Source organism: Bos javanicus, chromosome 13 (genome assembly GCF_032452875.1).
Source record: "Bos javanicus breed banteng chromosome 13, ARS-OSU_banteng_1.0, whole genome shotgun sequence".
NCBI lineage: Eukaryota > Metazoa > Chordata > Mammalia > Artiodactyla > Bovidae > Bos > Bos javanicus.
Genome location: NC_083880.1, coordinates 79,630,790 through 79,656,054, shown reverse-complemented (window position 1 = coordinate 79,656,054; position 25,265 = coordinate 79,630,790). Strand labels below are relative to the sequence as shown.

The following is a 25,265-nucleotide window of genomic DNA, read 5'->3' as shown; positions in this document are numbered from 1 at the left end:
GGGTAGACTATAAAAATATATATATAGCCTTCAAAAAATGTAAAGTCTGTAGAAGTGCTTATGCCAAGAAGAGAACTGTACATATTTGCAGGCAAGAACAGCTGACAACTGGGATTAAGTAGAGATAATAGACCTTGAGGATATAAGCTATTTGTTCCTGTTTGCTTTCTATTTAATAAAGTGTTGGGACTTACCTGGCAGTCCAGTGGCTGGGACTTGACCCTCAAATGCAGCGGGTGCAGAGGGCTGCCTCACATGCCTCAAGGCCAAAAACCCAAAACATGAGCAATGTTGTAACGAATCCAGTAAAGTCTTTACATACAGTCCACATCAAAAAAAAATAATAATACTTAATAAATACATGTTAATTCCCTATATCTTCCTCTGAGTCCCTCAGTGGACAAAAGATTTTTCTTTTCACTTCAAATAAAGACAAGATTCAGTATAATTTTGAACACTGACTTCAGATCTACTGGACATTTCAAATGATACATCATTGCTTTCATTGTTATTTATAATAATAGTTATTGAGTACCTAGCATAGATTTTCTATTTGTCACCTAATCCAGAGGTCAGCCAACTTTGTCTATGAAAGGACAGAGAGTCAATATTTTTGGTTTTGCAAGCCATGCGGTCTCTGTGGCAGCTACTCAACCTGCTGAGCGTTAAAGGCAGTGAGAAGGGGTGGGCGTGGCTATGAGCCAGGAAGATGGTGTGGACACTGAAATTTGGATTTCATGTCATTTCCACATGTTACAAAATATTATTCTCCTTTTGATTTTTTTGTAGTCATTTAAAAATGTAAAAAGCATTCTTAGGTAACAGCTGTACCAAATGGACGCTGGAACATCCCTGGCCCATGGGCCAGTTTGTGCAGTCTTGCTCTAACCTAATCGTCTCCACAACCTAGGAATAGAAATTACTCCGCTCAGAAAGTTTAAATAACTTCCCCAAGGTTATGCAGCCAGAAAGTGACAGGGCCAGGATTTTTTTTTTTTTTTGCTGCGCCAGGTCTTACTTGCAGCGTGTGGGATCTAACTCCCTCACCAGGGATTGAACCCAGGCCCCTGCATTGGAGGCTCAGAGCATTAGCCACTGGACTGCCAGGGAAGTCCCACGGTCAGGATTTACATCCAGCTTGCTTATGGCAAAGCTCTCACGCCTCTTCAGAGCCAGGTGGTTAGAATCAATCGTGCGGCCTCTGTAAACCTCAGTCTTCTCATCTATAAAATGGGAATCATGAAAAAGTATCTTTACATCGCAGTGCAATGAGAATTTGGTGTAATAAAGCTTATTCTTTGCAGTACTAACAGGAGGGGCAAAAAAGTAACCAACCCAAGTATTACTTTGTCTTTTGATGACTTCTATACAGAGAGGTAATGACTGACAGCAGAGTCTGGAGCAGAACTGTTTGGGTTCAGATCCTTTTCCCTACCAAGATCTTAAGCACTGTATGTAAAATCTCATGCCTTGGTTTCTTATCTGTAAAGTGGATGCTAACTAGAGCACCCACCTCACAGGTCATGAAGAGATTACATGAGTAAGTGCAGGTGAAGAGCTTGGGGGGTCTGGCACAATCAATTTGAGCTCAGTTAGGAGAAGGCAATGGCACCCTACTCCAGTACTCTTGCCTGGAAAATCCCATGGACGGAAGAGCCTGGTAGGCTGCAGTCTATGGGGTCGCTCAGAGTCGGACACAACTGAGTGACTTCACTTTCACGCATTGGAGAAGGAAATGGCAACCCACTCCAGTGTTCTTGCCTGGAGAATCCCAGGGACAGGGGAGCCTGGTAGGCTGCCATCTCAGGGGTCACACAGAGTCGGACACGACTGAAGCGACTTAGCAGCAGCAGCAGCAGCAGTTTGACCTAATATCATTCTATCTTCTCTTCCTGCACTTTATGCATAATTCATAATTCATAAAAATTATGAATAAATTCATAAACATGGCATCTGACTTTGCAGCCCTCGCACATCAGGCCCATCATTGTGAGCTCCAAAAATGGTTGCTGCTGCTGCTGCTAAGTCACTTCAGTCGTGTTTGACTCTGCGCGACCCCATCGACAGCTACGGAATGAATGAATGAAAGTATAATGAATGAGTAAGTGAACAATGAATGAATGTGCAGATGAACAGACAAATGAAAAAAGTGAAAAAACGAAAGTCAAACTTTGGGTGGTGGTTCACTCTTGGAACCTGGTGCCGTGAAAGCCGTCTTGATCTCTTCTTCTTTGCTCATTAATTGTAATTGTTTATTTATTACTTTCTGGCTGTGCTGGGTCTCCGTGGCTGTGTGGGCGCTTCCTCGAGTTGCAAGCAGCAGGGGCCGCTCTCCAGTTGGGGAGCACAGGCTTCCCACTGTGGTGGCCTCTCTCGTTTCAGACGATGGGCTCCAGAGCGTGGCTCAGTATTTGTGGTGCACAGGCTTGGTTACCCTGCGGCAAGTGGAATCTTCCCAGACCAGGGATCTTCTTTATAAAGCGTTCACTGCAGCCTCGATGTAGTTGATGGTCAGCACAGGCCTTGCCCTGCCCAGCTCACTAATACACACCCAGTGAATTAATGTCTTAGAGGATTTTGTAGAAACCCAAGCGGGACAGAAACATGTTTCCACTATTAGAACTAGAAGAAGCTCTACAGGTGACCTTTTCCCGTGCTTCCCCCAGAAGTGAATGTCTCTGATCAAAACGTGTGACAAGATATAGGATTCCCAACTTTTTATGATCCAAGCCAAAAGGACCCACAGTCAAAGAGTGGCATCTACCCACACTATGATTCTTCTTAAGGATGTGTAATACCAAAAGTAGGGGTAAAAAGGATAATTTCCAAAAAAGGGGTGTTCTTTTCATTGAATAAATTTAGCTCTATTATTAAAAAACAAAAGGAAAAAATCTCAACTCCCAGCTCTACTACTTCCTAGCTCTGTGACCTTGAATAAATCACTTCTCTTAGCCTCAGTGTACTCATCTGTAGGATAGGAAAAATACTCCTGCTATCACCTGCCCTGAGAAGTGACTGTGAACTTCTCAGTCACATAAGGTGTTGCTTGTAGGCCGCACCTTAGCCTGGTGCACGCCAAGGTTTGCAGCCTGCGCGCTGCTCACACCTTGAGCCAGGCTGTCCTCCGGGGCGGGGTCCGTCCCGCGCGTTGGAGGGTGCTGAGCAGCTTCCCTGGGCTCCATTCACCAGACGCCAGGAGGAGTCTCACCACCGCTTCTCACCCAGTCGTGAAAACCAGTCTCTCGTTGTTGTTCAGTCGCCAAGTCATACCCAACCCTTTGTGACCCTTGGACTGCAGCACATGAGGCATCCCTGCCCTCCACTATCTCCCAGAGCTTGCTCAAACTCACGTCCATCGAGTCAGTGATGCCATCCAACCCTCTCATCCCCTGTCGCCCCCTTCTCCTGGCCTCAGTCTTTCCCAGCCTCAGAGTCTGGACATTCCCAGATGTTCCCTGTCCTAGAACCACTGGCTTACATATTCCCCCCTCAGTGACTGGCCCAGGTTCATCACCTCACATTCAGAGGCTGGTATATTCCCAACCTCGCCTGTAACCGATAAGGAACCCAAGACCCAGAGGGAGCCACCTGTAGTCACAGCATTAGTTTCTAGGGTTGCCATGACAACAACCTAGAACCTGAGAGGGAGCCACCTGTAGTTACAGCATTAGTTTCTAGGGTTGCCATGACAACAACCTAGAACCTGAGAGGGAGCCACCTGTAGTTACAGCATTAGTTTCTAGGGTTGCCATGACAACAACCTAGAACCTGAGAGGGAGCCACCTGTAGTTACAGCATTAGTTTCTAGGGTTGCCATGACAACAACCTAGAACCTGAGAGGGAGCCACCTGTAGTTACAGCATTAGTTTCTAGGGTTGCCATGACAACAACCTAGAACCTGCTGTGTTCTGGCTTAACACAACAGAAACTTCTTTCCTCAGAGTTTTGGAGGACGCAAATCCTGAATTGAAGTGTCAGCAGGGCCACGCTCCCTCAAAGGCTTCTAGGGCCGAATTCTTCCTGCCTCCTTCAATTCCTGGGTGCTCCTTGCATTTCTTGGCTTGTGGCCACATCACTCCAGTCTCTGCCTCTGTCTTCACACGGACTTCCTTTCTGCATCTCTGTCTTCTCCTTTTCTTACAAGAACTTTTGTCACTGAATTTAAGATCTACACAAGTGATCCAGAATTATCTCATCCCGAGTTCTTCAACTTAATATTATTTGCAAAGACCCTTTTTCCAAATAAGGTCATGTTCAAGGTACCAAGGATTAGGACTTGGACTTGTATTTTGGACTATAATTATAAGGCTTGTTGGTGGTAGGGCTAGGACTAAGACTGAATTATCCTTTTTTAAAAATATATGTACACATATATATTTACAGGGCAGCAACGGAGAAACAGACATAGAGAATAGATTTACAGATGGGGGAGAGGGGGGAGAGGAGAGGGGGAGATGTATGGAAAGAGAAACATGGAAGCTTACATCACCGTATGTGAAATAGACAGCCACCAGGAATTTGCTGCATGTCTCAGGAAACTCAAACAGGGGCTCTGTATCAACCTAGAGGGGAAGGATGGGGAGGGGGACAGGAGGGAGGTTCAAAAGGCAGGGGATATATGTATACCTATGGCTGATTCATGGTAAGGTTTGACAGAAAACAACAAAATTCTGTAAAGCAATTATCCTTCAATAAAAAAATAAATAAAAAAAAAGAATCTGCCTGCAGTGCAGGAGACCTGGGTTCGATTCCTGGATGGGGAAGATTCCCTGGAGAAGGGAATGGCGACCCACTAGAGTATTCTTGCCTGGAGAATTCCATGGACAGAGGAGTCTGGCGGGCTGCAGTCCATGAAGTCACAAAGAGTCTGACACCACTGAGCAGCTAACACCGTCACCCATGCACACTAGATATCGTCCTATATTCATATGTTTAGTTTAGCTGGGCCAGGTCTTAGTCGCAGCTTGGGCTCTTGGTTGCATCACATGGGATCTAGTTCCCTGACCAGGGGTTGAGGCCAGTCCCCTGCACTGGGAGCGTGGAGTCTCAGCCACTGCACCATCAGGGAGGTCCCTGAAGTATTCTGACTCTCAGGATGGTTCCTTAACCTCTCCAGGTTTCAATTTCCTTCTTTGTAAAATGGGCCTAACTGAGGGATCCACCTCCTTCGGAAGCTGGGTTCACAGCAACCCAGTTTGCGATCATGGTTTTAGTCATGAAAGCACAGCGTCTGGTTTAGAGAAAGTACTCTGGGAAGGTTCGCTATTGCTAGCGTGTTCATTATCATCTGTTTTATTATCATTTGGGCTTCCCTTCAATTAAATCAACAGAATATCTGTAGGGAAAGATGGATTCAAGCTACGACCTAGACGGTGACATCAATAATTCTTTGTCCTATATTATTATTTCCCCACATGAAAATTGCTGCAGGATGTAGAACAGGCTTCCACCTTGGAAAGGAAAGAAAAGTAACATAACGTCAGGAAGGTACACTGCGTACTTTTCTCTCTCGTTCCCTGTAAACTGTCAAGAAAGATGACATTTCTTTTTTTCACAGTTAGACTCTTAACTCCTGACATCATTGTTTGGTTACTTTTAAACTGACAGGATGGTCTTTTTTTAAAAAAAGATATTTTTCTGTTCCCCTCTTTGGGAAAAAAAAAAAAACTATCTTGCTGTGCCAGGTCTTAGCTGCAGAATGCAGGATCTAGTTCCCTGACCAGGGATCGAACCCAGGCCCCCTAAGTTGGCAGTGTGGAGTCTCAGCCACTAGACCACCAGGGAAGTTCCTACAGGACTGTCTCAGAAGGATTTTAATCCAGAAGAACATGTGTTCTGTGTAACTCTCTTCTTCTGGGAAGTTCTAACTGGGAGAAATTTACATACAAATTGATTTCATGCCCTTTTCTTTGTCCAGCTTAAGGCTGTTTAAATTTATCTCTTTCCATCTTTAGTAACCCCAATTGAGTTACTAGTTACAATATACCCTGCTCGTCTCACTAATCTGACTACCTGTAATTGGAGGATTTAATTACCAGCAGTATGTTTATAATGGAACGATCTCGCCTTGCAGTTTAGTAACTCACTTTATCTGCGTGGCAGCAGCAAGGTGATTTGAAAGCCTGAAATATGAAGACGCAAGGCAGTGCGGTAGTCTAGGGACTTCCGGAGTGAACCGCACTTACCCAGCTTCACAAGTGAGCTCTGCCTGAAACAAGATTGCAAGCAAAGGTCTCAGTCACACACGCAACTGCCACCTCCCTCTTCTTCCTTGCAGTCCAGATCTTGAATTTTCTTCAGGTGATCTGGAGGTGGGTGCTCAAGGAGAGTGAGTTCCCAACAGCTTTCCACCCATCCATTGAGGCTTTTTGCCAGAGAATGTTCTAGAAGTGGGCATGTAAGCCAGTTCTGGCCACAGACAAGCGGGGGGAACCGGAAAACCTGCTAGAGGACTTTAAAGGAAGATTTTCCTCCTCCAAAAAGAGCGACGCTCCCCCCTTTTCCGGCTTTGACACGGTTGTAGGAGGAGGTGCCAGGGCTACAGCCGCCATCCTGCGACTGTGGGGAGACTCAGGGGCAAAGTGAGAATGACGAGCATGATGCGCTGGAGGGCTGGAGAGGTCTGCTTTCGTGATGGCGTTGGTCATCTCCTCAACCAGTCTTGGAACCTCTGGGTCAACCTCTGGGCTCTTGTTAAGTGTGAAGTAAGAGATGGACTTCTAGTTTGAGCCAAATTTCATCCATCTATTGGTACTTGTAATGAAAAAATCCTGATAAAGGGAAATTCACAGGGTTTCCCCTCTCCTGCCTCCCTTAACAAAGTGAGAAATGGAACTGCCTTTAACTTTAAATAAAGCATATCGTAGAGAAATCCTAAAATTATGGGCTTCACCCGCCCCCTGCCCCCACCATGGTGGCAAAGAACACAGTCTTTGGAAAAAGTACCTGTGCCGGGTTCAAAATCCCGCTCAGCTGCATACCTGTGCCTTTACATGTGAAATGGAAATAACACCCAGAGGGAGAGCCCTTCACACTGCCATCTGTGTGGGGGGTGGTCTCCTCCCTCGTGTAGTGCTGTTGTTAGTCAGCTTGGGCTTCCATCGTGGGGAACCACACCCCCTTTTGGAGGCTGGAAGTCCAAGACTGGTTTCTGGTGGGGGCTCTCTCCTCGCGTGGCCTTTTCATTGTGTGTGGATGTGAAGGAGAGAGAGATCTCTGGTGTCTCTTCCTCTTCTTAAGATTCAAGCATTTTAGCACCAGAGACAGTTTCTCTCTCCCCAAACAACAAGCAAACAATGTGCGCTCAGTCGTGTCCAGCTGTTTGCGACGCCATGGACAGCAACCCTAGAGGCTCCTCTGTCCATGGAATTTTCGAGGCAAGAATACTGGAGTGGGTTGCCACTCCCTTCTCCAGGGGATCTTCCCAACCCAGAGGTCAAACCCTTGTCTCCTGTGTCTCCCGCATTGGCAGGCAGGTTCTTTACCTGCTGCACCATCAGGGAAGCCCCAGAGAGGACCTCCTTTAAACAGTTCGTTAAACACCAAGATCAAGATTTTTTTGCTATGATGATACAAACTTATGTAAGAGGTGTAGGGGTGTGTGTTTCGTACCAACATAAGATAGAAACATATATGGTTTCAGAAAGGTTATTGGCAAGGATCGGGTCCTACATTTTGTTTTTCAATTTGTGATTTTTTTCCTTCCGTCATGTATTCAGCAAATGTTTATTGAGCACTTCCTGTGTGCCAGGCACCGTGTTTTATTTTGTTTGCTTCAATGTGCATTTCTTTTTTGTTGTTGTTTTTGTTTTTTAGTAAATGATTTCGTGATCAAGGAAATCTGGGAAACAATGAGATGGTCACAGAATCCTGGGTTTAGAATAGCCTTCCAGATTTCTTTCCCCCTGTCTCCAGCGCATCTAACAAATTCAAGTCAGTTTAGAGTCTATTCTTGTTAAAGAGACCTCCAGCGAAAGCGACTTCATGGTAGTCTTTAGCAGCTCTCCCAGAGCTTGCTCAGTTCTGTGTTCTTGGAGGAAATGATCTCTGTAACAGTCATGATTGATGCACTAAAGTGCCCTGGTGGCTCACTGCTAAAGAATCTGCCTGCAATATGGGAGACCCAGGTTCAATCCCTGGGTCGGGAAGATCCCCTGGAGAAGGAAATTGCTACTCACTTTAGTATTCTTGCCTGGAGAATCCCATGGACAGAGGAACCTAGAGAACTACAGTCCATCAGGTTGCCAAAGAGTCGAACACGACTGAGCGACTAACACTTTTATTTTGGGCTTCCCAGATGGCGCTGGTGATAAAGAACCCGCCTGCCAGTGAAGGAGACATATGAGAAGCAGGTTTGATCCCTGGGTCAGAAAGATCCCCTGGAGGAAGGCACAGCAACCCATGGGATTTTTGCCTGGAGAATCCTGTGGACGGAGGAGCCTGGTGGTCTACAGTCCACGGGGTCACAGAGTCAGACACGCCTAAAGTGACTTAGCACACATGCAAAGTGCTCATAGCATGGACCTGTGTCAAGGACTGAAACATGGTGACGTATTAAACTTAGGAGATGTGTTAGGGTCAAAGAAACTGGTCCCAGCAGTTGTTGAAACTGCTTATGCAAGCCTGTAACTTCGCTACAGAAGACAGTCAGCTCTTCTGAGCCTCCACTGGCAAAGGCATTCGTTCTAAAAGCTAATGTGTAGAGGGGAAAAAATCAAGTATGATCAAAAATTGCCCTTGACATCCTTTCTGTTATAATAGTAGAGCTGGCAAAGACCAGACAAAACTCAGGGCCAGGGACCGCCCACTCCACCTGTTCCCTGTAACAGGGCACACGACTGCCTGGGTAATTTGTTCAGTTGTTTTAGTATTTATTTGGCTGCACCGGATCTTAGGTGCAGCACACAGAATCTTCAGTCTTCATTGCGGCATGCGGGGTCTTTAGTTGTGGTAGGTGAACTCTTAGAGGCTTGCTGTGCATTCCCTGCTTAGCATGTGGGACCTAGTTCCCTGACCGGGGATTGAACCCAGGCCCTCTACATTGAGAGCTCGGAGGCTTAGCCACTGGACCCCAGGGAAGTCCCTGACCAGGTAATTTAAATCCTTCTTTTTTCTCTCTCTCTCTCCCTTTTCTCCCTACACACATATAGTAGAACTCAGAGAAGTTAAATGCATCTAGAGGTGACTGCACTTTAACAATAACTACCCTGTATGGCTTTTCTGATGATTAAAAATACAATTCACGTAAAGCAGCTAGTTCAGGGCCTCGTACATGGTAAACATCCAGAATATTTTAGCTCTCATTATTATTCCCACTATTACTTCTCTACTGAAAAAAAGTTCCTTCTTTTGAGAAATTCTTGAAGCCAGATTCCACATTTCACTCTGCTCGGTCACCCAACCCCCACTTCCAGCAAAACTGCAGATATATAATTCTGTCTTCATCCCGTGAGTACTTTCATGGCACAGTCATTGGCAAAGAAGTGACCTATCAATCACTTATTGAGTGAATTATGAAATCTGTGGTTCAGAAGTGGTAAGGGTGAAATAGAGGAGGAAGATTATCTGATAACAGTACTTGCCTAATACTGTTAGGATTTAAAAAATAAACCTGATGTCTAATAAATGTCTAAAATGGCTTTAGCTTTGTAAAAGGTCGTATACTCTTTCCTTTATTTTATAAGTATTTCTTACATTCTTACTCAGGCTCTGGACAAGGCTCGGAAATCTGGTGATGACAGATAAGAGCCCCTGTAGACACACTGAGGAGAAAGCAATCAAAAAGAACTGTTCAAAAGATTATTTCTGATTCCAGTGCTTCATGCAGGAGATAAACAGAGAGATGGGACTGAAGAGGAGACCAGCCTCTATAGGGATTTGGGACCAGCCTGCGGGGAGGGGAGAGGGGGGACATTTGAGCTGAGGTCTGGGGTGAGAACAATGTCAAAATCTAGTAACAGTACTTAAAAAAACGTTTAAAGGTGTGATATATTCTGAAAACATCTTCATTTGCATTTTCCCCTTTCAAGAGAGATCTTTGGCAGAGCATTTAAAAGTCTGATCATACCCAATCCTAGAAAGAATGCGGACAAGGGACTTCCCTGGTGGTCAGTGGTTAAGGCCAGGCTTCCAACGCAGGGGGCTCGGATTCAATCCCTGGTCAGGGAACTAAGATCCTACGTGCCACATGGCATGACCAAAAAAAAAAAGAATGCAGTCAAAGGAGACCCCTTATGAACTTCTCTTTGGAGTGGAAGTTGATGCAACCCTTTGGAAAACATTTGGTGACATCTAGTTAAAACTGAAGGTGTGAGTTTCCTACCACCCAAAAATATAATGTCTAGATATGGTCTTTAGATAGACCCTTAAAAATATCTCCTCTTAGGGAAGGAAGCAAGGGAATTTTCTTTTAAATTCTAAAGCCCAACTATAAAACAAAAGGAATTGACTCCACAAATATGTACAGAATACCTGTATATGCCAGGTACTAGTCGAGGCTCTAAGAAAACGATGGTGAATGAAACCATGAAAGACTGTGGCCTCCTGGTCGTAACAATGGAAGACACACCAGAAACAAAAAGCCCAACACAAAAAGCCCTGTGGACGGCAGCCCCCCAGGCCCCTCTGTCCATGGGGCTCTCCAGGCAAGAACACTGGAGTGGGTTGCCATGCCCTCCTCCAGGGGATCATCCTGACCCAGGGACCGAACGTGCGTCTCCCGTGGCTTCTGTAGGACAGGCAGATTCCTTACCACTGAGCCACCAGGGAAGCCAGTTTGTAATGCTGGTTTTATACAAGAGGAAACTGAGCTTCAGAGAAATTGCTGTTTGTCAGCTCGTCAGATGGAGGACCTACTGGCCCTACACTTTAGTCCCTGGACTACACTTGAGTCCTTATCTACCCTCCCCACTGGACCCACGGGAAGACAGGTGTAAGTAGCTATTTACCATGCTGGGTGCCCACTGCCTGGCTCAGAAGGAGCTGCGTAGTTTTGGTGTGACCGTAGGCAGACTGGAGAACCATCCAGAAGTAAAACCTGCAGAAAAAGGCAGACTTCAGAATTAGCTACTGAGATGCGGGGAGTGGACCCCATGGAGAGAGAAGAAAGAAGGCTCCTTCCTCCACGCCAAGCTCCGCCTCCTCTCCTTTCCTCCTTGAAGAAAATCCCACAGCTAGTCCTGGGCAGCTCCAGAGTGTGGACCCCAGCTGTCCCCACCATATGCTCAACCCCCGAAATACCAAAATCAGACAAAACCCTGAGAGATGCCTTCCGTAAGGGGGCAGTAGGCAGAGAAGTGAAGGCGGGCAGAGGGAAATCAGAATCAGGGTCCCCTGGTTTGTCTGTATCCCCCACTGATGTACAGGTCCTGGCTTGGGGGCAGCAGCCCCCAGAACAGAGGAACACTGAAATCATCGGCCCCAGGAGGCGTGCCACCTGCTTCTGGAAGAGAGTGGCCCTCATGGGGACACTTTGCTGAATGTGCCTTTTGATGTAGTTTTTTCTTTCCTAACAAGAAAGTGTAAGAACACAGAAAAGTAGAAAAAAATAACACAATGAGCATCCCTGTCTTCTTCATGCTTAATAAGCAACTACTAACATTCCGTATTAGCTTTAAGACGTTTCCATTTTTAAAAAATCTCAGACAGATGATTCCTTTTATTTCCATCTTTCTTGGCATTGACCTCGTTTCTCTTTATACTCAGCTCCTAAGTTAAACATAGCTTATTTCTTCTTCATCTTTCTTTCCTAAAAAATACATTCAAAGTTTCTTCCATCATTTCAGGTACATCTCACATTAAAAAAAAAAAAAAAGCAGTTCTGCTTATCTACATGCAAGCATAATTACATAATTTTCATAAATACATGATTTTAATATCAGATCAGATCAGTCGCTCAGTCGTGTCCGACTATCACAACCATCTAATTTTCTTCCTCTTTTTTTTCTTGATTTCTGCCAACATCTCCCTTCTCCATAATCTTCTCCCCTCTTCTCCCACTCAGCCCCTACACACTAGCAGTCTTCACAATGAAGTTGCTATCATGTCATATTTTTATCCAGGTTTAAGTAATCCTCAACAAGGATAACTTATTGTTTTCCCTAAATGAGGTAGTATTTTACGCATTGCTGCTGCTGCTAAGTCGCTTCAGTCGTGTCCAACTCTTAGCGACCCCATGGACTGCAGCCCACCAGGCCTCTCCGTGGGATTTGCCAAGCAAGAGTACTGGAGCGGGGTGCCAGTGCCTTCTCCGATTTTCCGCTTTAGTGCATTTTATTCTTGTCACTCCATCAAATTCACCGGACACAATTCTCACAGATTTGTCCATTTTTTTTACTTATTGTCGTACAATAAGTAACCGCCACCTGGTAACCTTAGCTGAACTGGTTTCAGGCCTACTACCGCCCATGCTGAAATCCACAGATGGCTCAAGTCCCTGATAGGAAATAACGTAGTATATGGTTGGGCTTCCCTGCGCATGGGCTCCACATCCAAGGATTCAAAGGGCCAACTATATGACATTCCATAGTGTGACTGTGCCAGCATTTATTCCTTTTGTTTCCAGCTTTTTGCTACTATGAAGGATGCTGCCAGACCCATCTTTCTGCATCTCAAAAGCCCAGATGTCCTAGGAGTACGTGATGGCTTCAGCGGCCCTGCGGCAGCTGAGCTGAGAGGCTCACAGGGGAGCTCCACTCTGAACTGCCTTCCCGCATCTGTACTAAAGGAGATCAGGTTCGGAAAGGACTGGGGTCCCTGCCTGCTGATGGAATTTTTTATAGTCAAGTCCTTCGCTCACTCTAATCCCGAGTCACTGAGCGGTGCGGGCACCCCCAGGCGCTGTGCCCGTGAAGAGGGTCGGCCTGCCCTCCTGGTGGGAGAAGCGGACAGCAAACGTACCAGGAAATGACGTCACTGTGCGCGGAGGAGGCTGGGAGTTGCAGAATGGTGGTGGGAGGTGGTCTCAGCACAGGTGGCACCTACAGAGATGGGGCTTGGTCAGTAATCAGAATGAGTCTTAAATTAGTGTGCATTTTCCTTTGTCCGTAGCTCTTTCTGATGGCTGAGGCTCGAGAGAGGGGACTCTTGCCATCAGAGTCTGTGCCTGTAAGATAGAAGCCCAGCCTGAGAAATCCTCATTTTTGGAAAACCCAGCAGGTGCTTCATCGCACAGTCAGGTTTGGGAAGGATGACTGTCGGGAAGCAGGTTGGAGCCCCCAAGCACCCAGAGCAGTGACTCGGGAGGGAAGAAAGTGGGGGTTTGAACTGAAAAAGCTGACTCAGAGAACTTGCTCGCCCCTGACCACAAAGTCATGCCTTTCAAAATCTTAAACTGCAAAGAGAGAGATCCCCCAGGGACCACCCCCCTCCCCTTCCCCAGGAAACACCTTAGGACTAGTTCCAGGGCTTCATTCATTTGATGTGCAGTTAAGAGATGTGAAAAACAGCAGTGGGCTGCCGGAAACCCAGCAGAAAGAAAAATCTAGAATTGCAAATGTAAAACTCCCACCCTCTGACAGAGATTATGCTGATGGCACTGAAAGCCAAAAAGAGAAGCAGAAATGACCTGGTACTGGAGTATCTGAGAAGGGAAACACCAGGGGGCGAATCACTGCACCACCCCCCACCCCATTATTATTCTGGGAATAGTAATACCTACCTCAGAGGGTCTGGTTGAGGATTAAAAATAAGACCGTTGTCATGTCAAGCACTGAGCCATCCCGATGCTTCGCTGGGGCTGGTTTCTGGCAGCTCCCTTCCCCCAAGCAAATTCTTCTTCTAGCAATCCCCACTGTGAGAAATCCCTGCGGTTACAGTGGACGTCATCCGGGGACTTTGCTAGTGGCTTACCCAGGTGGCACGTTGTAACTTTACTCTGACGGTTTGGAAAAACAGAGCTGCTCTGACCTTTCTGATGTCGTTTGCTCCTGCATCTCCGCCTCCAGCCTGCCCGTCGGTTGTGATCCTTATTAAAAATCTTGAGTGAGTGAAGTCGCTCAGTTGTGTCCGACTCTTTGCGACCCCGTGGACTGTAGCCGCCCAGGCTCCTCCGTCCATGGGATTCTCCAGGCAAGAGTACTGGAGTGGGTTGCCATTTCCTTGAGGATGCTCCAAACCACGCTAAAGCAGGCCAGGGCTTCCATGCACAGGTTTTGCTTTACGGCCTCCTTTTGCCAACTTTGCCGATGACTGACGTGAATGACGTCAATGATCTTCCTTTTGTTCGTGTCACTGACTTTCTCCTGTCATTGGGCTTAATCTCACGCTTGCCCCAAATTTCAGTTTTGTCTATTTTAGGATAGCCCCAAAGGAGCCCTTAACAGCCGTTTCAAGGCAGTATTGTGAAAACAACCCAAATTGGTCCCTGGTTTGTTCTGTTTACACAACTGTGAGGGGATGGGGAGCAAAATGTTTGAAAGGAGTTTCGTTTAACTTTTCTCACTAAACAAGTATAATTATTTTAACACATAGCTATATGTCATTAAATATGTATTTTGCTTATAAATACATACGCATTTAAATATGTATTTATGTAAATGGAGAAGAGAATGGCACCCCAGTCCAGCATTCTGCCTGGTGAGCCACAGAGCACAGGGTTGCAAATAGTCCGACAGGACTTAAGCGACTTAGCATGGACACATGTGTTTATGTAATATGCAAATGTTACATATTACAAAATGGAGAAGGAAATGGCAGCCCACTCCAGTATCCTTGCCTGGAGAATCCCATGGACAGAGGAGCCTGGTGGGCTGCAGTCCATGGGGTCGAAAAGAGTTGGGCACGACTGAGCAACTAACACACACACATATTACAAATATGTACATAATCCATATGTGTTAAATTGTACTGTATATTAAAATATGTGTATTATTATGTGTTAAAATGCAGATGTAAATATGTATTCAAATGCATAAACTATGTATACAGACATATATGAGCCAAGCACTTGCTTCAGATGGTAACTTTGGATAATGTGGGATTTTTGTATGCATGTCAGCACTGGCGTTCTTCCAGAGACTTATTTCTGTAGCCCCATTTGAAACACTTACTGGATGTTTCTGCTGGTTATAAGAGTGATACATGCACTTGATTTAAAACATTTGGAAAAGGGCAGTATAGAGAAGAAAATATCCCTCTTGTCCACTCTCTCCCGAATCGGGGTTCTGCACTGCGTGCACTTCCTTCTGGCTCTTTTCTTGCAGTAACCAGTTTAAACCTTTAGCCCAGCGCCTCTGTTTGCCATTCCTCCTGGTATCCTATCTGCTCCTGGTCGCAAGCTCTGCCTAAATTGCTGTCTTAGAAAAATCCAGAATGCTTAAGAGAAGGGACATAGGGGCAAAGAGAAGAATGGATAATTCAGAAAAGCAACTACAAAATTAAGAGCATGATTTTTGCTGTATAATCCGTCAGTTGTACCCTCCTCTAACCCCATAAGACCCTTCTCCGTACACTGCACCTTCTTAGGGCGCTTCACACTCTACCTGGGGTGAAAAGGAAGGGAATTTATCACCCTCAGTGGAAATGCTCAGGGTCAAATTATATACTCTTATGGTAAAGAGAAGGGAGTGGGCAGTGGTGGGGCTATGGCTTTAACAATTCCTAGGCAGGCTTTCGTGCTAGCCAACTAGCTTGCATCATGATAATACAATTTTGTATGTTAAACAACAGATGTCAGACAGAAGAAAGAGACGGGGTCTTTGCTTTTCTTCTCCTGTGGACCCTGCTCCCCCAAAGCAGCCATTTTTTCAGTTGCCATGACAGTGGTAATAGAAGTTTATCATTTTCCCATGCCTGCTGCATGCTAATGCCGAACCAACTCACAAATGTTATCTGGTTAGGGAAGAAAGAGTCCAAACCGCAGTGTGCCGTGATGCTGCAGAGGTAGACGGCACCACCGCCTTTTCCTTCTCCCCACAGTCCTCAGCGCCTGTTTTAGGGGGCAGTTTCTGTAAAGCAGAAGTTTTGATTTGCCTGACTATTACTCTATCATTCACAATCAGCCTCAGAACTCCTGATGCTGTGTGCACTCACTGACAAAACAGATTAGTCACTGCTTTTTTTGAAAAGAAGCCGTAAAGGACAAAGCTCATCTAGATAGTAACCATAAGTAATATCTATAAATCAAATATGTATATTCAACATATAACAATTCTACTCTTTCTTCCTGAATACTAATCTCACTTTCAAAACATCAGGCCCATTTACACACTTAAGTAGAAGAAAGCTCTTTTGAGACCCAGCAAAACTGAGAAAATCATAATATTTTTATAAGAAGAGCACCTTCCTTCAATAAACAGAGATAATGTTGAAATTAAGAAATAGTCACATTTGGAATGACTCCTTCTGAGAATGAAGGAAATTTATTCTGATAAAATAGAAAGAAATAAAATGAAAAGGTAGTCATTAAGCCCAGAGGATGGGCACACAGATGTCCCTTATATTATTCTCGGTATTTCTCTGTGTTTGAAATGTTCTGTAGTTCCTGAAAATTTGGTGAATCAGCCTTTCTGTTTGGCTTTTAATTGTGTTAATTAACAGTGTTGGAGTCACAGCTCAATGCGGGGAAAAGAGAGAAAAAAGAAACAAAGTCACGTGGCAGAGACAAAATTAACCCCAAAGTGATTTACAGCAACTTACATTTCCCCCTTAATTTCTAACAGAATGTGGTGGTGGCTGTCAGCTAATGTTTGCTTTTTTTTCCCCTTCCTAATCCCTTAAAAAAAAAAAAATTCTTGCATCAATTGACTGCTAAAATGATTGCTTCAATTGTTGGTTAGAGTTTATTCTCCGGAATTGAAAAACCAGTTGCTTTTATATGCATTGTCCGCCTTATTTTTTAGGCATCTGGCACATTTTATTCCTTTTTTGTTATTTTGAGTTGTTCTTTTATCATTATCTGCAGGAAGCAGCATTAGCATGCCCAAGATAAGACGAGGGATCCAGATGTGCATATCAAAGGATGAACAGCTACTTATTAAGAAAAACTTTTCTTTTTAAGCCCAGCTTCTGTTCAAAGGCATAATAAAGCCTATGGCGTTAGTGACAAACTGGAAATTCAATGCCTTGTCACCGCCATGCATCCGAATAGGGGGAAGAAAAAAGGTCAAAGAAATTGGTAAGGTCCGCACTTTAGAGTTCTGAAAAGACAGAACTGGTAAAAGTTCATCTTCTCCAGACGTATGCATTTATACCCTGCTGTGTTTATTCACTGTTTTCTGGGGGAAATGAATGAGCCACAAATGGGCTGGCTGGCTGTTACGATTAAGGATGAATTTTAAATCACCAGGTTATTTTTTAGAAGAGTGAAGTATGTTGACGGTGAAAGCATCTGATTTTAATGTCATCGGCCGGCGTGTGCTTCTGCTGCAGTGAAAGCACGCTTCGGAGCACAGGAGGCATGCATTTAGGTGGAAGAGCCCAGCGTTGTAATAGTTTATAAAGTAAACCTTCCGCTGCGCCTGTGCTTCTAAAATTAGGGCACTCCCTCCTCCCTCCGGTGTGTCTCTCCGTGTCCCTTGTGGGAACATAGATGCCCATAGGCAGGCATAAAGGCACAGATCTATACACTTATTTAAGGAACCGGCAACTCACTCCAGTGAGTGAAGAGCCTGGCGGGTGGGCTACAGTTCATGGGGTTGCACAGTCAGACATAACTTAGTGACTAAACAATAGCAATACACATATTTAGTAGTGGTGTTTTTAAAACTAATTTTGCCAAAACTTGGGTATACTCCCTTGATCTTGGCAGTTTCATTTGCCAGTCATTCCACTGGCATCCATAAGCTGACCTCATTCTTTTTCATTTATGCATCAGTGGTCTGTGAGTTGGCTGTACCATAATGTCCACAACCAATTCATTTTTGGCAGCCACTTAAGTTTCTTCCAGAGTTTCCCAATTGTGAAAAAATGATGCAAAAAATACCCTCACATGTAAATTTTTGTGTGCTCATCCTCTGTTCTTTCTGCACATTCATTTTCTCGATTGTCCAAAAAAAATATTTTAATTGCTGAGAAAAGTCATGCATCTATATGCTTGAGTCTAAAGTAAATTAGAAATAAGTTAATCTCTTATTTTCTCTTTTGACTTAAGATTTCAGAGAACTGTACTATCTGTTACAGTATCTGTACGGAACTGTAGATCGGTTCTGAAGGTATCTGATTTCACTTTTGTTCTTGGATTCCTAAGCCAAGTTCTACAGTTGACTCAACAATTGATCTGCAGTAGTCATTTTGGTACATGGATCTTTTTTTAAAGTTAGCTGAGTCAAATTTGTCAGTGAGGCTATCACTAGAGTTTTAAAAATATATAACTAACCCTCTTGTTTGGTAAATAAGCAATAAAGAAACTTTGCCCAGGGTATAAGGTGGTGGTTTAGTCACTAAGTCGTGTCTGACTCTTGTGAGCACATGGTCTCTGTAGCCCGCCAGGCTCCTCTGTCCATGGGATTTCATAGGCAAGAATACCGGAGTGGGTTGCCATTTCCTTCTCCACGGGATCTTCCCGACCCAGAGATGGAACCTGCGTCTCTTGCATCTCCTGAATTGGCAGGTGGATTCCTTACCACTGAGTCACCTGGGAAGTCTCAATATCCATTAGTGTTTTCTTTAAAAAATTGTAATACATGCAAAAAATAAGAGGACACTGAGATGAATGAGAAGATATGCCAACAGGAAAAGCATCTGCTGCTGCTACTGCTGCTGCTGATGCTAAGTCACTTCAGTTGTGTCCGACTCTGTGCGACCCCATAGATGGCAGCCCACTAGGCTCCTCCGTCCATGGGATTTTCCAGGCAAGCGTACTGAAGTGGGGTGCCATTGCCTTCTCCAGCTGATTGAAAGGCAAATCGTGAATCTACACATACTATGTGATCTACTTGTAGATGGGATGGTTGGCGTGGTGGACGGACGGCCGGACTCATTAATGAGTGATCTCCAAGGTATGGAACAGGTGAGGAAAGGGAAGAGAGGGGTTAGGTGTTTACATTTTTTTCATGTTAGTTATTTACAATGGGCATGTAAAGTTTTTCTCAATTAAAAAAAAATCACTATTGCCTGTTTTCCCAAAGACAGGAAGTTACTGGTTATAACCAATTAACTGACCAACCTTTTTTTTTTAAAGAATATTCATTAAAAGAATATAAAATTATTTTACATCCTTGTCGTGTAAGTTTTCATGGGTACAAATTCACATCGTTCAAAGTCCAAAATTGGAAAACGGTTAAAAAAAAAAAAAAGAAAATTTTCTGCCTCCCAGAACTAACTTTCCCTCCCCAGGGGTAATCACTGGTACCATTTGTGGGGTGTAAATTCTATTTATTTTGGTCTTCACTGTTGCCTGAGGGCTTTCTCCAGTTGTGGTGAGCAGAGACTGCTCTGTGTTGTGCCCTGGGGCTTCGGGCTCCTCTTACAAAGCATGGGCTCTGTGGGCTGAGGGAGTTGTCACTCACAGGCTTAGCTGCTCTGCGGCACGTGGGGTCTGCTGGGACCAGGATCAGTGCAGTGTCCCCTGCGTTGCCAGCTGGATGCTTAAGCCCTGGACCACCTCACTAGTATAATTTCTATATACATCCTGTGTGTGCTCAGGCGCTTCAGTCGTGCCTGACTCTGTGCGACCCTATGGTCTATGTAGCCCACCAGGCTCCTCTCTGTCCATGGGATTCTCCCAGGCAAGAATACTGGAGTGGATTGCCATGCTCTCCTCCAGGCATGTGCATCTTATTAGATACATCTTAAGCATACTCATGGAAATGCGTCTGTCTGTATATATATAATATGAACATATATCATAAGTTTATGTAAGTATATGAAGAAGTATAAAAGTATTGTTTGTTTTCCCACCAATGGTAGCATTCTATTCAATTGGTCTATATTCGTTGTTGTTTTTTTTTCCCACTTAACTATATAGAAAGAGAATTATTTTTATTTATTCATTTGCTTATTTATTTTTAATTTTGCCTGTGCTGGGTCTTTCTTGTGGCACGTGGACTCTCCAGTCGAAAAAATACTACCTAGGCATTCTAATGCCATAAAACTTGAGTATGAGCAGTCATAGCTTCAACTAAACACAGCAGTTAGACCGGAAAGAGATAAATCAAAATTGCTTTTATAGACAGAGGACTCAGGCACATGCCTGGGCGTGGCTGTGGGTGGGGTCTTACAGCCCCAGCTGCTGTGGAAGCAGCGTCAAACCGGCGGGTGAGCCTGGAACCCCGAGCCCTCCCAGCGTGGCCTTCCAGCTTCCTGGGGAGCCTCCTGACCCAGCGGATACCCTGATACAGCAGCAACAAACGCTCCGCTGGGGAAAGGCTGGAGCTTGAGCGGGAGGCTGGCCAGTAGCTGCCGGATGCGGTCGTCCTCCTCCCGCAGCTCGTGGAGCGCCCTCTCGGTGGACAGAGGCTCCGCCCACCTTTCCCGGCCCTTGTCTCCTGCCGGAGGAGCTCGCTCCCGTAGGAAGAAGTGGCTCTCTCCAGCTCCCTCTCTCTGTCCTCTGCCATCTTCTCGTAGAGGCTGCGCTTCTGACTGGCATCGTCCAGTCTTCGGTACACGTGGGGACATCTCGTCTCCATCTCCAGGCGGCATGTTGCCTCCTCAGTTGACTTTCTCAGTAGCTGCTTGACCTGCTCCTGATGTAATTCAGGCAGCATTTCAAGTTTCAGCCGCAGCTTCTGGATCTCCCTCTCCAGCTGTGCGTTTTCAGACCGCAAGGTTTGCTCGGTTTGGAGACGTTTTATTTGTCCCATTCGCTCTTCATTAGTTTGATTTTCTTCATACAGTTTTCTGGATATTTCTTCTTTTTCTTTCTTTTTCAAGGACACTTTTAAGATAACAGCATGAATGAGACCCTTCAGATAAGCTTCCGACAGGCCCCCTGGGGGACGCTCACTTTCTGCTTCTCTATTTTCTCCCACGTCCAAGTTGCTCCTCTCAACGGGACCCTCTCTGGAGAGGTCAGGCGAATGTCTGGTCTTCAGCGCGGCTTCCACGAGTGACTTCTTCCACGAGGGACTTGAGTTGGCTCCTTTTATCGTCCAGCAGCCGCTGCGTGTGCGCGTTTGAGCGTTCCAGCGCATCTTTTCGCCCCTTCAGGGCCTGTGTCCCGTGCCTCCATCCCTCCATTTCTCGGGAGAGCAGTTTGAGACTTTGCTGAAGATGACTGTTTTCATTCAAACCCTCCCTCAGTTGTTCCTGGAGATGTCGCACCTTGTCCTGAGAGGCTTTCAAGATGTTTTTGCCTCGGTCACCTGAAATCGGTGGCATTCCGCCACGTCTCCAAGTGGCCATATCTGTCCTTGGAGACGAGCCATCATCAGCCCATGAAACGAAAGTTGGGGGGAGGGCTCGCTTTTCTGTACTTTTTCAAGGAGGTCTTTCATGTCCTCAAGAGATGATCCGCCTGGGTTTCTGTTGAGGGCCTCCAAGCACAGGATTTGTAAGGTGGAAGCCCTGGCCACCACCACGGGCGTCTTGAGGGCTTCATAGGCTTGTGCCCTGAGTCCAGTCTTCTCCCTGACTTTCCTGTAGACCTCAGCACGGGCAGAACACCTCTTGGCCAGCTCTGCCCCTCTTCTTAGAGTGCTTCGGCTCTTGACTATGAAAAGCGCCATGGCCGCACACAGCAGGATCTCCCAAGGAAACCCCCAGGGACCCGGGACTCCTCTCAAGGCCGCAGAGACCAGCAGGAGAGCATCCCATAGACCCAGTGGTGAAGACATTCTGGAGACGGTCAGCAGGCCCTCGCTGATCCCACGGGCATCTCAGCTCTGCCTCTGATTTCCAGTGTCCCGTAGGCCGTAACTAACCACGCGGAACCCTGTGGCGTACTGTCTCTATGACAACCAGTTGCCTGGCAACGAGGGCGAACCACCCTTAGGGCTGAGGCAGGGGAGGTCCCGCAGGTTCTAGAAAGTCGCGCTCCCTGACTGCCCTGCTCACTGCACAGATCGTGGTATCACTTGTACAGGACATTCAGGGAGTGGACGTGGTCGGAGAGCAAAGCTAGAGGGTCACGCGGTGCCACGCCCTACCCCCTTCTCTGCACACGGGAGCGTGTCAGAGCGCAGTGAGCCCTAGATGAGGTCTCCTGATCTCAACTTCCCTCTGCCTCAGGGAAGCCCAGGCTTGACTACAAAAGTCCCAGGGATGTCTCTCCTCTAAGACTCATTCACTCACTCTGGCGTGTGGTCAATGTTTGCGCAAGGACAGAGGACGGAAGGGTGTCCCCAGGTGGACTGCCAGTCGGGCTTTCAATCATGAGAACACAGGAGGAATGAATCCCAACAGGCAAGTTCGTACAAGTTCATGGATTTTCTGGGGAGCCTGTCTACCTCCATTCAATCCAGGTGTTCCGCACGGGGTCGACTCAGGGCCCCCGGCTCCTTCACAGCGTGGCCCTGCCATCTTCAGCTCAGGGCCCCCGGGGCCGCCCGGGGGACAGTCTCCAGTCCACCGACGCGTCGGCAGCCTGTGCCTCTGCAGACGGAGCGGGTTCGGTTCACCACCTTTTACTTCTTCCAGCCCCGTCTCCCTCCGCCAGAGCCTCTCGGTAGTCAGGCTCAGAGCCTCACCGTCCATCACCCAGCAGTCTGCCACGAGCAGCTGGTGGAGGGTGTGAGCAGGAGAGTGACACGGTCTGACGGATGTTTGAGAAGGACTAGGTGGGGAGACTTCCCTGGTGGCTCAGTGGTAAAGAATCCACCTGCCAATGCAGGAGACGTGGGTTTGATCCCTGGGTCTGGAAGATCCCCCAGAGAAGGAAATGGCAACCCTCTCCAGTATTCTTGCTGGGAGAATCACAGACAGAGGAGCCTGGTGGGCTACAGTCCATGGGGTCGCAAAGAGTTGAACACGACTTAGCAGTGAAACAACAACAAAAAGGTGGGGGGCAGAGTTGGAGAAGACATCGAACCCAGGCCCCCTGCACTGGCAGTGCAGAGTCTTAGCCACTGGACCGAAGTCCCTCTCCTGTTGATGGATAGGCAATTTGGCAATATTTGCCGAAGTTAATCAGGTATCTTTGATCTTTGATCCAGCTATTCCATTTCTGGAAATTGAACCAGGAGATAGTCTCATTGTTGTGAAAAATTCAGTATGTAGCAGTTTATAATCTGCGTTAATATTTATTATATAATTTAAAATATGGTAGTTTTTTGTGTTTTTTTTTAACATTTCAAAAAAGAGTCTGTGAAAGATGAGAAGCAGAAGAGTGCCCTGTTCAAGAAAGAAGCTTCAGGATTTCCCTGGGGGTCCAGTGGTTAAGACTCTGAGTTCCCAGTACAGGGAGCCCTGGTTTGACCCCTGGTCAGGGATTTAGATCCTGTGTGCCATAGACCTGGCACAGCCAAATATAAATAGTTTAAAAGAAAGAGAGAGGGAGAGAGGAAGTAGTTTCCCAAATAATCCAGATTTTAAAAATATGTCCTAAAGAAGATACTTTCCCTCTCTGAGCCTCAGTCTGTTCATCTGTAGAATGGGTGTAATAGTCATGCCCACCTTACAGGGTCATGGTGGGGTTAAACACATTCAGGAAATGGTAGCTGCCATGATGCTCCCTGTTATGATGCTGATCATTATGGTTACTTACTTAAATCTTGGTTTTGGATGAAGTATAAATGGTGGGGTCTTTGGCATGGCAGAGTCAGAAGCCTGAAATGAGGAAACCACTATTGCACAACTTCCTTGGACGTCAGAAATCCTCACCATTTCCTCTGGAAATGTGAGTGTGGATGGCGTGTCACACACTAACAGCTGCAACATCTACCTCCCAGTTTCCTAAGCAGTCCAGTGACCTCCAGATTTCATTTAAGTTTTCTATTATTCTCTTCCGAAAGGGGACAATGGAGCTCTTGTTTGAACAGCTTTGGTGAGCCCAGAGGACGAATTGGTCTTTATGAGCAGCATCAAAGAGTTGTTTTCCATACGTTAGTTTGTCAGTTGCTTTCTTAATGCAGAGTTGGATAGGGGAATATACACGGTCGGGGGAGAAAAAAAATGATTTTGTGTCTACAGCTGGATGTCCATATTTGATAGGGATAAGCAGGATTTAATGTCACAGCTTTGCAAAGATAAGGCCTGTGTGAGTAAGAAAGCCTGAGTTGCCCAATCTCAATTTGCACTGACTTTTAACCATCACTCTGTCGGGTTTGATTATGTTTATTGGGTCAGAGGAAGACAGAAGTGAGAGACAGCACCAAGAACTGACTTTGTAGAGGTGTTGGCTATTACTTCTGTCCCTTCAAAATAAAACAAACGCAATGGAACAAAAACCCTTGTGGCTAAATCTGGAAAACACAGTGAGAAGCAGCACAGCTGTAAACGGGGCATTCTCAAATGGGCTCAGGCATATCCTTTTAGGCTTTAGTAACTTTTATATCAAAAAGAACAAGGCATCAAAAGCTGTGGTTTTGTTCTTAGATTGTAAATTTTTATTTCAAACAAGACAGAAAAAATAAAAAAGCTGCCAGATAGATGTCTTGACTCTCTTCTGGAGAATAATTGTTCAAATTAATCCACTTTGGTTTTGTTGTTGTTTTTAAGCAACATCCACATAATGCCAAGGGCATGTTTTTATTCATTTATTTATTTTGGCTGTGCTGTATCCTCACTGCATCGCGGGCTTCTCTAGTTATGGCAGTCGGCTTAATTGCTCTGCTACATTTGGGATCTTGACAAGGATTCTATCCCTGGGTCGAGGAGATCTCCTGGAGAAGGAAATGGCAACCCACTCCAGAATTCTTGCCGTGAGAATTCCATGGACAGAGGAGCCTGGCGGGCTACAGTCCATGGGGTCGCAAAGTCAGATATGCCCGAGCAACTGAGCACGCATGCGTGCACGCACGCACATGTTCCAAAGTCCAGTTCCAACTTCACGTTGTTTTCTAGACTGCCACCATTTATTTTGTAACTCATCTTTCCCTCTACCCATCTGAAAGGCAGTCTATCAAATACTAAATTCCCACTTGGACTTCTTATTGAGGACTTTTGAGAAGCATATGTTGTGTGTATTTTAACTCACTAATTGCAAAGGGAAACTGTTTCCAAATCAGAATACACTAGAACTAAAGTCTTTTGGGGAACTCCCTGGCGGTCCAGTGGTTAGAGATCAGTGCTTTCACTGCCAGGCCCCGGTTCAATCGCGGTCAGGGATCCAAGACTCCAGAAGCCGTGAGGCATGGGGAAAAAAAAGAAGTCTTCTACCTTCGCTTTAGATGCTTGGGCTTGCGTGTGCGTGCGTGCGTGTGTACACACGGTGTTCTTGCGACTGTGAGCCC

General features: G+C 45.8%; 1 long non-coding RNA gene across 1 annotated transcript; it reads right to left on the bottom strand.

Annotated features, from left to right (window-relative positions):
* Positions 1-4,723: 4,723 nt before the first annotated feature.
* LOC133259908 (uncharacterized) lies at positions 4,724-11,035 on the bottom strand. The gene is made up of 3 exons (XR_009740578.1): positions 10,947-11,035; positions 6,087-6,208; positions 4,724-5,450 (listed from the first exon to the last, which is right to left on the bottom strand). It is a non-coding gene; the product is annotated as an uncharacterized LOC133259908 (long non-coding RNA).
* Between the last annotated feature and the right edge of the window lie 14,230 nt (positions 11,036-25,265).